At 35.4% G+C, this 16,162-nt stretch overlaps 1 protein-coding gene across 8 annotated transcripts in view; it reads right to left on the reverse strand.

Moving 5' to 3' along the window:
* LOC5569675 (insulin receptor substrate 1-B) overlaps positions 1–16,162 on the reverse strand; it is a 665,066-nt gene that overhangs the window by 474,329 nt on the left and 174,575 nt on the right. The window lies entirely within an intron of this gene.

Raw genomic sequence — 16,162 nt, forward strand, 5'->3', positions numbered from 1 at the left:
AGGAGAATCTTCCTTGGTTTCTGAAGAGAACCCTTCTAGGATTTTGAGGAGAATCTTCCTGGAATTCTGAGGAGAATCCTCCTACTATTCAGAGGAGAATCCTCCTGGGATTCTGAGGAGAATCCTCCTAGGATTCTGAGGGTAATCCTCCTAGGATTCTGAGGAGAATCCTCCAGTGATTCTAAGGAGAATCCTACTATTCTTAGGAGAATTTTCCTAGGATTCTGAGGAGAATCCTTTCAGAATTTTGAGGAGAATCATACTAGGATTCTGAGAAGAATCTTTCTAGGACTTTGAGGAGAATCCTCTCAGAACTCTGAGGAGAATCCTTCTACTATTCTGAGGAGAATCTTCCTAGGATTCTGAGGAGAATCCTCCTAGGCTTCTTAGGAGAATCCTCCTACTATTTTGAGAAGAATTCTTCTACGATTCTGAGGAGAATCATTTCAGAATTTTGAAGAGAATCATCCAAGGATTCTGAGGAGCACCCTTCTAGGATTTTGAAGAGAATCTTCCAAGGATTCGGATGAGAATCCTCCAAGGATTCTGATAAGAATCCCCCAAGAATTTTGAGAAGAATCCTCCAATAATTCTGAGAATTTACCAAGGATTCTGAGGAGAATCCTCCTATGATTTTGAGAAGAATCCTTCGAAGATTAGGAAGAGTATCCTCCAAGGATTCAAAGGTGAACCTTCCAAGGATTCTGAGGATAATACTCCTAGGGTTCTGAGGATAATCCTCCAAATATTCTGAGGAGAATCCTCACTTGATTCTAAGGAGAATCCTCTAAAAATTCTGAGGCGAATCCTGCAAGGATTTCAAAGATTCTGAGGAATATACTGAAAAAAAACCCTCAAGGATTTTGTGGCGATCCTTCAAAGATTTTGAAGAGACTTATTCAAGATTGTAGAGGAGAATTCCTCAGTGTTTATTAGAGGAGGACTAAAATGACATCAAGCTCACAAATTTCAATAAAAATTAGACCACACACACATTGTAGCAGTTCTGCAGGGGGCCATTACCGAAATGAAACGAATCTGTGTCATGCGATTCCGCAGTAAATCGCTTACCAAATGCTTCACTAAATCGCATGTCACGTACGCTTATTACTGTAACCTTTGTTATGGGAAATAACCCTTAAAACCGCCCAATGCAACATAACAAACCAAATATCAGAACGCTGGTGGTTTACTTACGACGCTGCAGTGAACCCCACTTCTGTTTGAAGTAATTGTAATGACATGTAAATGCACTGCGGTTCCCCTCCGTGTCATTTGCCGTGGTCTTATTGCGTCAAGACTCTTTCGGCCTGCTCAACTGCATACGTACTTCCCCTTTGAAGTGGACAAAGTTACAATTTAATCGTCCACACGCGAAAGGTAAATTTCGCTCATCAAAACATAAATAATCCCCCCGTCCGTTCTGCACTCAAAGGCGGCCGTTCTAAGGTAAGACATACACACACTTACTCACCTGCATCCGGTTGCTGTTTGTTGCCGGTAACGCGGCGGTAGGGAATGCATTTCGTCAACTTTTTGTGGGTTCCGTCGTCGTCTGTTGAATGTGACTTGAGCCACTGAGACGCACAGAGGCCCAGTTTTTCAAAAAACTGGAAAACCCCTGTTTCTTAGCATGGTTTTAAATTCAAAAATAAAGTAGAACATGCAGCTACTTATAAAACTAAAAATTCTCGATTACTTTTTCAACTAGACGTTAAAAAATTCCACACGGTTTGTAGAAAAAAATTAAACTTTATTTCTATATCTATGTTTGTTTGATTATTCTTGTAACAGTTAAAAGCATTAAAATGTATGAAAAACAACTTTTTTTTAAATGTCGTTCTATGAAAACCAAAAAATTATGATCATGGCTAAGCAATCCTAGAACATGGTCTACAACACTTTACCTGAAAAATTATAATAAAATATGCGGAATGTGTAATTTCTACTAGGATTTTTAATCACTAGACCACTGTGCGACGACGATGACAGCAGCGACGACAACCACGACGAGTTTACTCCAGGTTAATCAAATGCGATTCCCAGCGATATAAAGGCAAATTTATGCACCCTGAAGGAGGTGATCGAACCGGGCCCAAATGTGTGGTACTATATAGAGCGGGACATTACCCTCTGTTGCATCAGCGAAGTGTTCCACGACACAGTTTGAAGTGAACGATCGAAAACTGCCGAAAATCGGCCTTCAGGGCGTTCAAATTCTACATTCATGCCGTTTATTCACCAGCAAACTACAAACTGCCTTCCCAATTGGCAACACACGCAACATTTATCGAATCGATTGGCAATCGATCTTGAACGACGCTTTACGCACTTTTAGCAGCAGCAGCACTAGAAGCCGCGTCATACAGTGGTATCAGCCATAGGCCAAAATACAATTATGAATTGTCATGGTTTTTACTTCCATACGTTTTCGTGGATCAAATGTGGAAAAATAAATTCATAGTAAGGCCGTGAAGGGGGAGCCAAATTTCTTGTTTTAGAATATGTTGAAAAATTATATGATATTTATTCTATAATCTGTGTATTGACTTTTTTCAAGTATTCTAAAACACTGCATAATTCAGTACAGGAAAGTATGCCGTTTTATGACAGATTGGCGTGATGGGCCTATTACGATGTGCAAAAAACTTTTCAAACAACACTTTTTTAATATGTGAAGAAATCCTCATAAGAATTTTAGAATTGATATCAATGACAACAGCATCGCGAGCGTTTTTGATAGTCAAAGCAAAATTGATTCGGTAATGCTGATAATATTTTTCATCTTATATTGCATGAGATGATTTATGACCGCTTCTTAGAACAAATGGAACCACTGTGCGTCAGACTGTGGAATGTGCGTGAGCGAAGGCAGCACTGCCGGTAAGAAACCTTGAATCGATCCGTGTCCAGTGGTGATTGTGCCTCTCGAATGGAATGCCGTAACGTCGTAACCAATCCGAATTGATCGCAGTCCATAATGGATAAAATTTGGTGAATTTAAATTGGGTTCAAATATCTTTTAGAGTGGTTATTTAAAGCACACATACCAAAGAGAACGACATACAGCGAGTCAATTTGTTCATTTGTCAAGCCGATTTGTAATATTTCCGGTTATATCATGGTTACTCTTAAGCGAAATGTGCGTATTGTGCCACTCAGGACCACTCGTCTTCTATTAAAATCCTTGCTACAGGGCTGGCAGTGACTGAGTGTCTGGAAAACAGGAACTAACTTTTTTTTTCAATTACAAATGTTCACAAAGTACACTTTCAATTGAATGGAATTAGCACTTGACTCAATTCAAAACACTAACCAAAAGTTTTGATTTTGGATTAGCTCTAATGTCTCTAGCACTAGACTTTGAAGTGAAAACTCTTTGACTTTGAACATCATGTATCTTGTATGAAGCAATCTTTGACAGCTCGTTGTGGAAAGTTATCAATCAATTCTGGTGCGAGCTGGTGTCGAGGTAACATACAAGATTTGCACTCCAAAGACTGAAGGTTCTAGTCTGGCCTGTGGGGGAAACGTTTATTTTAACATTTTTTTCAAATTTAAAATCGAAACATGCAAAGTTGAGGTCAATAGCTGTTCATTTGATGATGCCAAGATTAAACAGTAGTACAATGCAAGAGCCGAACCATTGATATTATCGCGCTATTTTTTTTTACCGTGTGCAACTTCATGCATTTTTTTAATTACCAGTAATTTAAAAAAAAATATTTTCACAAAATTTCTTCAGATATTTCACCAAAACATAACTATTGATGATTTGCTACAGGAATTGCTTCATGAATTTCATTAACCTGGAATTTACTAAGGCAATTTCTCCAAGATTTTTACAGAAATTCTCAGAAGTCAGGGTATCTATTCGAAATCAGTTTTCCAATTCCTAGATTCTTCCCGGATGTCTAAAGGTTTAAACTCTGGCGACATCATGATTTTGCTGCTTCATATTAGACATTTTTAATCGAAAATTTTTTCAAATACATAGGTATGTTTTTCACCGATCAAAAATGTTATGCAGTTTAAAAACATCAGAATACCATTTCATTTCTAAGCTTTAAACTGTCGAATATTGGAAAATATTACTAGTATCTTTGTAGTTACATAAATATTGATTTAAACAAAGTAGAAGTTTTTTGAAATCAAACCACTAAATCTTAGAAGGGTTATGTTAATTTTCCAGCAGCATGTTTTTGGATGCAAATATTTAATAATACAGAACTAATCAAAATAATTGCAACTTTTTCGTTATGTTAAACAAAACGGTATTTTTTTTAATACAGTGAAATCTCCATGAGTCGATGATCCTTGCTTCGATATCGACTCATGGAACTATACTAAAAACAAAATTTCATGGTTACTATGATGGTCCCCTCAATCAGCTTTCCAAAACATTTGTGTTCCATTACTCTATATTTCCATGAGTCAATGGTCCCTTCAGATATCGACTCATGGAGGTTTGACTGAAATTCAAAGAAAGTCTAAAAATACTGTGGGTTGAAAACATTTCTACTACTGAAGCGTTTGTTTTTTTTTCACCGGCACACTTCGTTTTTTCTTCCGCGCAGCGCAAACTGGACACAATGGATCCGGATTCCTTCGCTCGCCCACAAGGAGCATGCAACAGATTCAACGGATCCAACACTACTCCGTACACTTTTATGAACTATCTATACTTAAAGTTTGCTGAAGTTACCCTTACATCAGTTTTTTTGTGCATCAATTCAATGCCGTGCACCCACTAAATTCAGAGCCAATCATAAATTCGGAGAAATTTTGCTAAAATAATAGAAAAAACTATCGTAGATATTGTCAAGGATGTCGTCAAGAAACAGACAAAACTCTGTTCAAGAATAATAAAAAAGTTCTCCATGAATCCATTAAGGATCTCACAGAACCATCAAATATTTCCTGATGACATACATTTGTTTTACATGAAAATACAGTATGGCCCATAAAAAATGCGAAAATTGTCATATCATGTTTAATGGTTGTTTTTACATAAAAAATGTGAATGAAACATAAATATTATTCATTACTTGTATTGTTTAATCTATTTAGACTCAGTTTTTCGCTTTGGACATGATTTTTATCTGTTACTTTCACCTTACCAGAGAGGAATTGGAAGAATACCTTCAAATTTTATCATGCTGACGTCGAGTTCAATATCTATGTGATGAAAGTTTCTAAAACATCAACGATGGCGTGAGATTCATCACAGGCCTTGTCTCCATCATACGCCCATATCAAATGATAGAATTGGTTCATACCTGGGTCATTGGAGACTTAAACATATTTTCGAAAAAACGGCTCATTTTGGAGAGCTTTGATTGAACCTTCATATAAGTGTGATAAGCGGCTCCGTTTTGTTCAAAACCTATGAGCTAGTATTGATATAAGTTGTCTCTAACCGAAGGAACAAATTTCATCCTCAAAAATCTGTTATAGGCCTCCGTATTTATTTTTCACTAAACTTCGACAAAAAACAAAGGCATATCAAACCTATAAGACGCAAATGCCCTCAAAACTATGACCCTGGCAAAATATTTTATTGTGACCATGAAAAACACGTTCTCTAAGAACTCCTCTATCCTCTGATACCAAACAAACTAAAATTTATAACAATAAAATGTGATTTTTGAAGGTGGAAAGTTTATCACCAGAGTATACGACAATCAGACGTTGTTTCTAGCTTTGGGTGGACAAAACCTTTGAACTTCTTTGCTTTATTACATTATTTAGGACAGTAAGAAAAATATGTAAAAAATTGTCCTGGATAGCGAAGTTATGTTAGAATATACTACAATAATCAGAAATCACATGCACTAGCAAAAACAATGAAAATAACGCTTGTGGATGCTAGATGCACGTTCAAACAGTTTTCGCATTTTTTGATGGGCCATACTGTATAGAAAAAATCTATTTTTTAAGAAATTTTTGTAATTTTTCATGTATTTTTTTTTTCAGAGCTTTATATTTTTTCTGAAAAGTTGTAATCTTAAGCTTTCATTCCGTAAAAAAAGATTGGAAATCGGTTGAGCTGTTCAAAAGTTATGATTTTGTTCTAATAAAAAAATCTAATGCGCTGAGACCTACAGTGTGTGCCGATAAAAAATGACTGATTTTTTATTTTCAAAAAAATATATCTCAAAAATTAAGAAACATACATCGCTGAAAATTTGACAGCAAACGTAAAATTCACTGAACTTTCAAGAAAAATTGAGAACAGCAATGGCCCCTTTGGTCCCAAGGCCAAACATGAAAGAAAGGATTATTTTTTATTTTGTTTTCATGTACAAATACATTTGTTGTGAAATTTTATACTTTTTTTGAGAAGTCAAAATCTTTAGCTTTCATTTTGTCCAAGAAAATTGAAAATCGGTCAAGCGGTTCAAAAGTTATGATTTTTTAATTATTTTAATACCAAGGTACAATTTTTTATATTACACCGTCAATTAACCCCGGGCATTAGTAGGTTATATAAGAATACAATTTTTCAAAAATACAAAATAATTCAAAAGTCACTAAAAACATTCTTATATGCGTGTTATGAGTCAAAGTTTAAGCCAAAAATAAAATCATTTTGATTTCCGAGCTACGAAAAAATACACAAAATTCCAAAGTGTACCCCGGCTAAAGGCGGGGTTGGGGTATTAGAGGATTAATGTAAATTCATAAAGTATTCTATCAAGAACCGTGTCACGAACCCCTAAGTACCCTTCTGAACACTTTTGAAGAATCTCATTGATGTTTCACAATAACTCCTTTGAATGTGCGTAAAACCTTCAGTCAGAACTTCGCACAGCATTTCATAATAAGTCGGTAACAATTGTGAAGGAAATCTACTAAAGATCTATCCTGAATCCAACATTTTTACTAAAGCATACTAGAAACTTCTGAAAATCTTTAAATATCTCCAGCAACTCAGTCGTTTATCCATTTTCTAATGCTTTTTTTTCCTGTGTGTTCTAGAATTCCAGTATTTTTCCCTGTCATTTGTAATTCCCTGGTTTTCCCCACTTTTCCGGATTTCCCGAATGCATGGACACCCTGAGGAGTTTATCTAGTGATACTTTTACCGATTTCATTATGATTTATCCAAGACTGCCGTTGAGAATTCAAGCAGTAATTACTCCAACCATGGTTTCACTGAATTTCTCTAAGGATACCTTTAGAAAGGTTATACTGATATAATAATTATTTGCATTAAACTTATTTATAAGGTACCGTGGGGTAAGTGGATACAGAAAAATCAATAGTTAACCTCATTGTTATGTACAGCTAACGTGAATAGTTTAACTCAAACTTTTTTCTGTGGATAACAAGTAAGGGACTATTATACTTCAAATCGTCATTTATTTCAATTTTTCTGATTGTTATGTATTGAGAATGAGAGACTTGAAAATTTGCGCCAAATGATCCACTTGCCGCACCATGGTGGGGTAAGTGGATCACCATTAAAAAAAATCTGTTCTCGAAACAAATGTGGTATGATTAAGTTTAATAAAAATGATATTACCCTCGCACTTGTTATTAGTGCTAGTAATGTTACATTTTATTACTTTAAGATTTAAAAGTATCTTTATTTAATCAAAATATAATAAAAAGTATGTATATATTAGTTCATACTAATTATAACAAAAAAAAAAAAACATTGTAACTAGAAAAATTTGGAGAAAATTCATCCATTTATACGCATAAGTTATACAGAAGTATTGTAGGATTATTCCTAACGATATTTTCGAAAAGCACTCTTGGTTTAAAAATATTAGTTTCATTTACTTTTGAATAACAAACTGAAATCCTTCTGTTTTATTTATGAATATATGTGTATCATCTGTCTAGAACAATTTATATGGCCAAATCATGTACGAGACTATGCTTTCGATTGGAAAATTAGTATATTTTGCTCTTTTACAACTCAGCTTAGATTAACCACGAAAAGTTTCGTGTGAATTTTGATATTATTATTCTTTTTATATTTTTTTTTTATACCAGAAAGGTTAAAAAAACTTTTAGGTGGATTAATTCAAATTTTCTATGGTCAATTTGACAAATTCAAGCTGGGAATGGAACAAAATAAAGAAAAACAACCTTTGCGGATATTAAAGCTTTTCAAAATTCTCATAAGCAGTCTGCCAATAAATGATAATTATTCTTGATCCACTTACCCCACCCCATTAAAAAGTAGGGGTAAGTGTACCATGTCCAATATATTTGTATTTATTTATAAAAATGACATTTTTTTCATTGTGATTCATTCAATTAGAATTGAAATGCTCACCATGCGTCGAAAAAAATAATAGAATTCGATTTTAGACAAAGATACAATGGATTTTTGATTGATGGAAAAGAATTTTCAAATTAATTACTTTTTGCAGCTAACAAGTTTGCTTGTGTTAGTGTACGTGTAGTACCAGTTTTGCAATAGTATCAGTGTAGGCGTAAGAATATAACCTAAAACGAAGCAATGGTGCGAAAACATTCAACATATCCAAGTATTTAGGCTTTATATTGACAAATGATCCACTTACCCCACTGATACACTTCCCCCACTGTACCTTATATTGATTAGAGATTTTTCCTTATTTTGATCAGAGCGAAAACCTACGGTCAACTACTCAGTGATTTTCGACACTGATTGATATCGATTCATTTTGAATCGTTGGCGATCCCTATCGTTGGACAAAGGCCTTTAAAAAAATTGTAAAACTGGTTGATCGGGCCTCTGCTAGCAGAGAAGTGAAAAATTGCTTACATTTAGAGTGTTCTTCTTTAAATTTTTCTGTTCTTGAACTAACACTAAAATACTGTTTATCAATGATGATTTATCCTTCCGTAAGAATAAACAGTTTTTTGAAATTCAGCTTTGAAATTCATTAAAATATGCATGATAACTGTTGCTCAATATTGATTTCAGTTTCAGCCAAACGGCATTCGGCCAAATGGCATTCGGTCAAATGACCCGGAACCCTATAGAAATTACTTCATAGGTTCATCCTAAGATTCCTTCCGCAAGTTCTTCAGGAATTCTTTGAGAAATCTGTCAAGGAAGTTTTAAAAAATATCCATCAGTTTTTCCAGGGACGTCTCCAGGCTATCTCCAAAACAAATACTATAGTCATCTGTGCTAAAACTTCTGTAGAAATTATTGATGAACTTTCGCAAAGATCTTTAGAAAAACTTATTTATTCCTGCGAAAGTCTCGGTGGATTTTCTATATATTTTATTATTTTCTATATAAATTGCGAAAATAATTCCTGGAGAAACATCGGACGTAAGAATTTTGCGTTGGAATGATCAGAATAGTTGCTGTATCTGGTGTGATATCTTGAATGAATCTTTGAAGAGTGCATGGTGGTTTTAATTACATGAAGTAGTAAATCTTTGAGGATTTTTTTTGTAATATCTGCTACTGCTAGACCTGGGACATTAATGGAATAATCCTTGAAAAAGTTGTGGAATAGTGTCTAGGAAAGTATTCAAAGTAACTCTGTGGAATTCAATGTCGCTAGTCCCGTAGGATTATCTAGAGTAAATTCTGAAAAAAAAAACACTTTGATTGTTTCTTGAAAAATTTCTGAACGATTTCCTGGTAAAAAGGTCCAAATCTGTAGAGTACCTGCACAGTTCGAACGAAACGTGTAAATTTCTGAGACATATAATGCACATATTTGGAGCGTGGAATATCATTGATATTTACATGATATGTCATGTAAACTTCAATTACCTGTCATGTAATTCAGCAGGATTCTGTGTGGTTACATGACATATAACATATTTTTACATGATTTCAGACTTAAATTTACATGAAGTCATGTTTACATCGCATAAATGAAGTTTACATGACATGTAATCTTTATTATTTTTAACAGTTTGAAACAAATCTCTGGAGAAATTACTAGAAAAAACGCTGAATCAAGGAATCTAAGTCGAATGTCGTGGAGAAAAAATCGTTAAAATGTCTCAGAAACCTGTAGAATTTGACACCAGAATTCACTGCAAGAAAAAAAGAGGTAAATAGTGGTTTAAAAAATCAATTCGATTCAAAAAGAGACTTTAGAGGCCTTCTATCGAGAATAGAGACTTTTTAGAAACTTGCATTGTAATGGTGACCAAGTCTCTAATAGGAGACCAGCCCTGATTCATGTTAGATGACGTCACAACACGTCACTGTCTCGCACACAGCCACAAAGGCACGCACTGGCAATACCCGTCGACCAGCGACGCAGCACTGATTGAGGCCAAACCGTATGATAGGTAGCTACGGTACAACAATGGCAGCAATCATCGCAGGCACTGAGCTGACTTGAGCTGAGTAGTGGTCATCTTACATGCGTGAATGGGGGCAACGACGCGAACTCACGGACCTTGCAATCATCGATCGATTGGTCGGGTCAGCCAATCAGTCCGCACTAATATGGCGAAGTGTGGCCTCGCTCTTCGAGTTGCGTTGCCATTCCGGGGTCCGGCGGCGTACGCACACGCAGTTCAATATTTGGCACACGCTTACCTGTGTGGATCGGTGTGCGTGGTAAAGGCTGTGGTGTTAGACTGGCCCTTAAACAAAAAAGTTGCAAAACTCAACGGGGCACCCCCTAGATACATACAGTATTGGACAAAACATTTGCAACTTTTTCGATTTTCCATACAAAATGACCAACTTTGGTAAGCTAAATCTCATCTATTTATGGACCGATTTGAATGAAATTTTGGCGGAACATCAGACATAACTTGAATTTTAACATATATTTTTGAGTGATTTTTCCAATCACAAGGTCAAAAGCAGTAACGGTTTGACTAAAGTGATTTTTTGACGATTTTTTATAAATGACATAATTAAACATTTTGAAGGAATAGCTTCATGGTATCTTCAGCAAAGTTGTAGCTGTTAACGAGATGAACAAGTTTGTTGAAGACAATTTGTGTGTTGAGCTATTAGATTTTGAGATAAATTGCTTTGAATTTTTCGTCGAAAACTACACTTTAGTTAAACCGTTATAATTTATAAACTCGTGATTGGAAAAATTATACAAAAATATATGTTAAAATTCAAGTTATATCTGATGTTCTGTGAAAATTTCATTCAAATCGGTCCATAAACCACTGAGATCTAGCTTAACAAAGTTGGTCATTTTGTATGGAAAATCGAAAAAGTTGCAAATGTTTTGTCCAATACTGTATGAGTCTTAGAGTAAGAAAAAGGCTCTCTCAAAATTACAACTCAATTGGTTGCTCCACCAGCTGGCGCATTCAATTTGATGTTTGTATGAGATATTCGATTCATATATATTGAAAATTGACCCTATTTCACTGTTCCGTTCCGTATACTAGTTAATAGCGTTCAATTGAACCCAGAATGACAAATTCACTAGTTGATACCCATATGAACAAAGTTGCAGAAGGTCGAATCTGGATTTAAGCTCATTTTCATTAAACTTTCAGCTGTTGATGATAGGCTTAGATCTGCACTCCCGTACAATCACATGTACACACCTAAAAAAATGTTGTAAATTTAAGTTTATTTTCATGCACATATTTGGAGCATCAAAATAAACCTAAATTTCAACGACCAGTTCATTATTTTTCAATCGAATTCACTTGAAATTTACACGAACGTGTAATATTCAACCATTTTTAGTTGAAAATTGAATCTATATTCATTTAAATTTACATGACGCTGTAAAGACACACGAATTTGATTTATTTTTACAATGGACTTCAGTTTACATCACATTGAAAATTAACCCTCTAATACCCAAATTTTTATTTTCGATTTAAGTATTATTTTTCGTTATCTAAAATCGTTCTGAACACGTTTTGGGCAATTATTTATTTTTATTTGCAAATTTTTAAATTTTTGTTTTTGATTTTTATAATTTTTATTTTTGAACATCCCTAGCTTTTTTCATTTTTTCTTGAAGCCTTTTCTAGTTGTTGATTTTTGGCAATAATAAAAATTTAAATTTTTACGATGCTTTTAAAAACATTAAATTTTTAAATTTTTTTCGGAGCGTGTTTTATTTTCCATGTAACTAACGAAAAAACAAGTTTGAAATTATTATAATACCACCAGGCTCTTCTTTTGTGATAGGTTAATCGTAGAAAAATATAAAAGGTACGATTTTTTATATTACACGTTAAATGAACCCCAGGCATTTGTAGGTTATATAAGAATGCAATTTTTCAAACAATTTTTAAAAATACAAAAAAGTTTCAAAAGTCATAAAAAACTTTTCTTATATGCGTGTCATGAGTCAAGGTATAAGCCAAAAATAAAATCATTTTGATTTCCGAGCTACGAAAAAATACACAAAATTCCAAAGTGTACCCCGTCTAAAGGCGGGGTTGGGTATTAGAGGGTTAAATATTTTTTTCTGTGTATGCATGCGCCCAATGCAGCAGCTCGCCCAGCGTCATAGGTGGCTATGATGCGCATAGTGGCTACCACCAAGCTATGTTGAAGAAATACTAACAAGGGAAGGTCACGATGGTGTTACACGGGGTTTTCAACTGGACTATTTTTGTAAGATTCTACATGTCGAAATATGAAAAACCCCAAAGCCTTTCGGGTGATGGACCAGTGGTGTAGTCAGAAGGGGCTCTGAAAGGGGCAATTTTGTACTTATATTATATTATTGAGCTAATTGGAAATTTGACAAAAATATTTTTTTTAGTAATTATTGTGATGATAGTGAACAGAATTGACATTGATGTTTGTTTAAAATGTATTTTTCCATGCCATAGGCGCAAAAAGGATGGATTCCTTGTTGGTATACTATTTCAATAAAACCAAATTTGTTTTGGTATCCATATTCCATGTTAGATACGCCAATGGCATAAAAATATATTACAAACATACAATAATGACAATTCTGTTCATTACTATCGTAATAAATACTGAGATAAATCTTTTTGACAAATTTTCAATTGACTCAATAATATTATATTCGTACAAAATCGACCCTTTCTGAGCCCTTCCTGGCTACACCACTGGTCCATCACCCGAAAGGCTTTGGGGTTTTTCTTATTTAGACATGTAGAATCTAACAAAAATAGTCCGGTTGAAAACCCCATGTAACACCATCGTGACCTTCCCTTGTAAGCTTTATTGCAAATCTCCTTCAGATAGTTAAAACACCAACTTTATCAATTTTAATCATGATACAACCTTCTACAATATTATTCGCTATAGTATCAAGTAATGTTTCTGACATTCTGGGTTCAATTGAACGCGATCAACAATTTTCCTGAAGCAAACAGTAGATGATGTGCTGTTTTCCAAATGTTTGAGCTAGAAATTCCACATTAACTTCAATTCAAATGCGCCAGTTCATAGAACGGCCAAATGAGCTGAAATTTTCAGGAAGTCTTCCTATAACCCTAAAGAATAATCATGGGTGGGTGCCCCGTGGAATTATATAACTTTATTTTTCTCCCATACTGAGCTGGGCCAGTCTACTGTGGTGTCCATCGCCGTTCCATTTCGCAAATGGGACTGCGCTGGCTGAGCTCCAAGATGGATCGCTTGATTTCGTGGAATGATTTGTCCATCTGTTGACTACTTCATTTTTACAACACATACTTTTACAAATTAATTTACTTAAAGACAATTTCACAACTAATAGATTTTTTGACGATTTAGACGTCAAGTTGAGCATGAGAATAGATGACCATACAGTTCGTAGTTGCTACTCCGTGATTGACCAGAATAATCATTATTGCACAAGGAACCAACAGACAGAGCTTCAGAGTAGTTTAACATCTTCAGAGTACAATTTCAAGAATTCCGAACATTACAAAGTCAATAACGGCGCCAGCCACGTCCTTATGGCCATCGAGGAAGGAAAGCTGTGTTTGCGTTACATTCATTGTTACCAAAGACCTAGTATACCTTTGCATATTCATGGTCACGAAACGGAGTTTTGGTTAGTGGGAAGGATTTAGACGCTACAAAATCTGGATTCACCTTGGTAAGTGATGCGATTCATATAACCTCAATGAAAAAGTAATCTTTTGACTAAATATAAAATATAAACAGGTATATTTTACGTTTAGTCTCCATCTATGTCAAAAGATGACTTTTTCTATTGAGGTTATATGAATCGCATCACTTACCAAGGTGAATCCAGATTGTGTAGCTTGAGGTCGAAATACGCGTATTATATATATAAATGGTATTATACTAAAATCGTCTTGTCATTTACTTATAGATATTCCACTAAATAGCTCGAAGATTTATTTGAAAAATGAGAAAGTTGCAAAATCATTAAGATGCATTGGTGAAACACGTAAAAAAATCAAATACCATCTAGATTTATAATTTGTATGCAAAAACACAACACTGGAGTTTGAAAAATCTACAAGATTAAAGTGTTCATACTGTATTTTCTTGGAAGTCGAAAATTAGTGCTCCTAGGATGAAACATTTCAGAAAGTTGCTTTCCCGACAGTTCTTTTCGTGGCTGTTTTCAATTCAATGATTGCCTTTGATAATCTTTTATAATGGCGACAATGGCTGTGCGACTAGATTCTATGAGAAATCCATAAGGCTATCGCTAAATCAACAACAAAAACGGGTAGGTACGTGCGAAAATGCCTGGGTTTCCCCCAACGAACTCATCATTTGTTTCGTTTTCCAATGTTTTCTGTTTTTTTTTTTGCAACATAGCATCGCTCGAACTACTATCACCATTAAAAAAGCTCGATCAACGATCGGGTTCAATCAACCGAACTCGCACTTATTCGGCTCAGCAGTTTGGCCTACCCATTAAATGGGATTTAAACCAAAAATGGCAACGAAATCCCCGATAGGAGATCGCTACCGCATTGTTCCAGCTTCTGTCCCCAATTGATACGAAGCTCCATAAAACCGAACCTCACAAAACTCACGAAGCTAGGACCCGAACGGTGCCTTCTACCAGAAGCTCAACGAAACAAACCGAAGGCCTTTCGGTGCGAATGGTGATGATGGTGCACATTTTTTTTGGCGATCGTGGTGCGTATTTGGCCATCGATATTCGGCTCTGCTCGTTGCTGCGGCTGCTGCTGCTGGAGAGTGCAATTAACGTTCGAGTCCATTTAAATTTTTGCGAACCGAGCGCGGAAGTGAGCCAACGAACCAGCAATACAGCAGAGCAGACGAAACCCGAAAGATGTGAAGTGGCGAAAAGACGTGCGAAATGCGTTGGAAAAATCCACGCACACCAAAACTATTCGCGGCAGTAATGGCACTATGGGTGGTTTTCATACAAGCTGGCGCCCAACATTACTTTTTACCGTCTTATGCTTTTTGTTTGAGTTTCGTGATACACATTTAATATTTTGATTTAAAAAAATCTGAATAGAGTTGAAGTTTTAATAAATATCCTGCAGTATATGATTTGAGAGATAATTTCGAGTTATTCTAGCTAAGTATGTTGGGAACGTATAACATTTAATTCAACAAATACCTTGCCTCCGCACTAATTTTTTTTCACAAATATTATAATTCTTCGTATTTTAATAATTTTGGTACTATTATTATAACTACAAAAGGGTTTGCTTTGATATTTCAAATATATCTAAATTGAAATATTATTGATTGAATTTTGATCAAGAAAAACCAATCCAAACAAGATTTTTTTGATTTTGTCCACCTGATTGCCAACAGTGGTGATGGTGATGGTCAAGGCTTCGGGACCGTGGTCTGTGGGAACAAGTTACGGTCGTATTTTTTTTTTCGGGCGATGAAACCGTGCGAATCGGACGGTTGGAAGAGTGAGCGAGAGGTTTCGCGATTTGACCACCGAAATCTTGCTTGGGTCCTTGGATGGAACGATGATGATTGCGAAAGCATAACAACGACTCGACGCTGATGATGGATGCATGCAATCGCACAAACTCGGCGGTAGGAGACGGGGAAATGGCGGAATATACCGTTAGAGAAGGGGTGGTGAGAGGGATGTTGATGTTTGGCCATTCATAAGTAAGAGGGGAATGTTGGAGTTTATTTTTAGCCTATGGAAAACGGAAATTTTGACCGTGCACGAATGAGTGCGTAACGTGCGAATCTGAGGGGCACGCAAATTTAAAGCCATAAATGAACTGGATAGGTTTAACCTAGTTTGGTGTGGTTTAAGTCTATGAAAACCGGAATTTTCTTGCTTTTTAT

Source organism: Aedes aegypti, chromosome 2 (assembly GCF_002204515.2).
Source record: "Aedes aegypti strain LVP_AGWG chromosome 2, AaegL5.0 Primary Assembly, whole genome shotgun sequence".
In the NCBI taxonomy this organism is placed as follows: domain Eukaryota; kingdom Metazoa; phylum Arthropoda; class Insecta; order Diptera; family Culicidae; genus Aedes; species Aedes aegypti.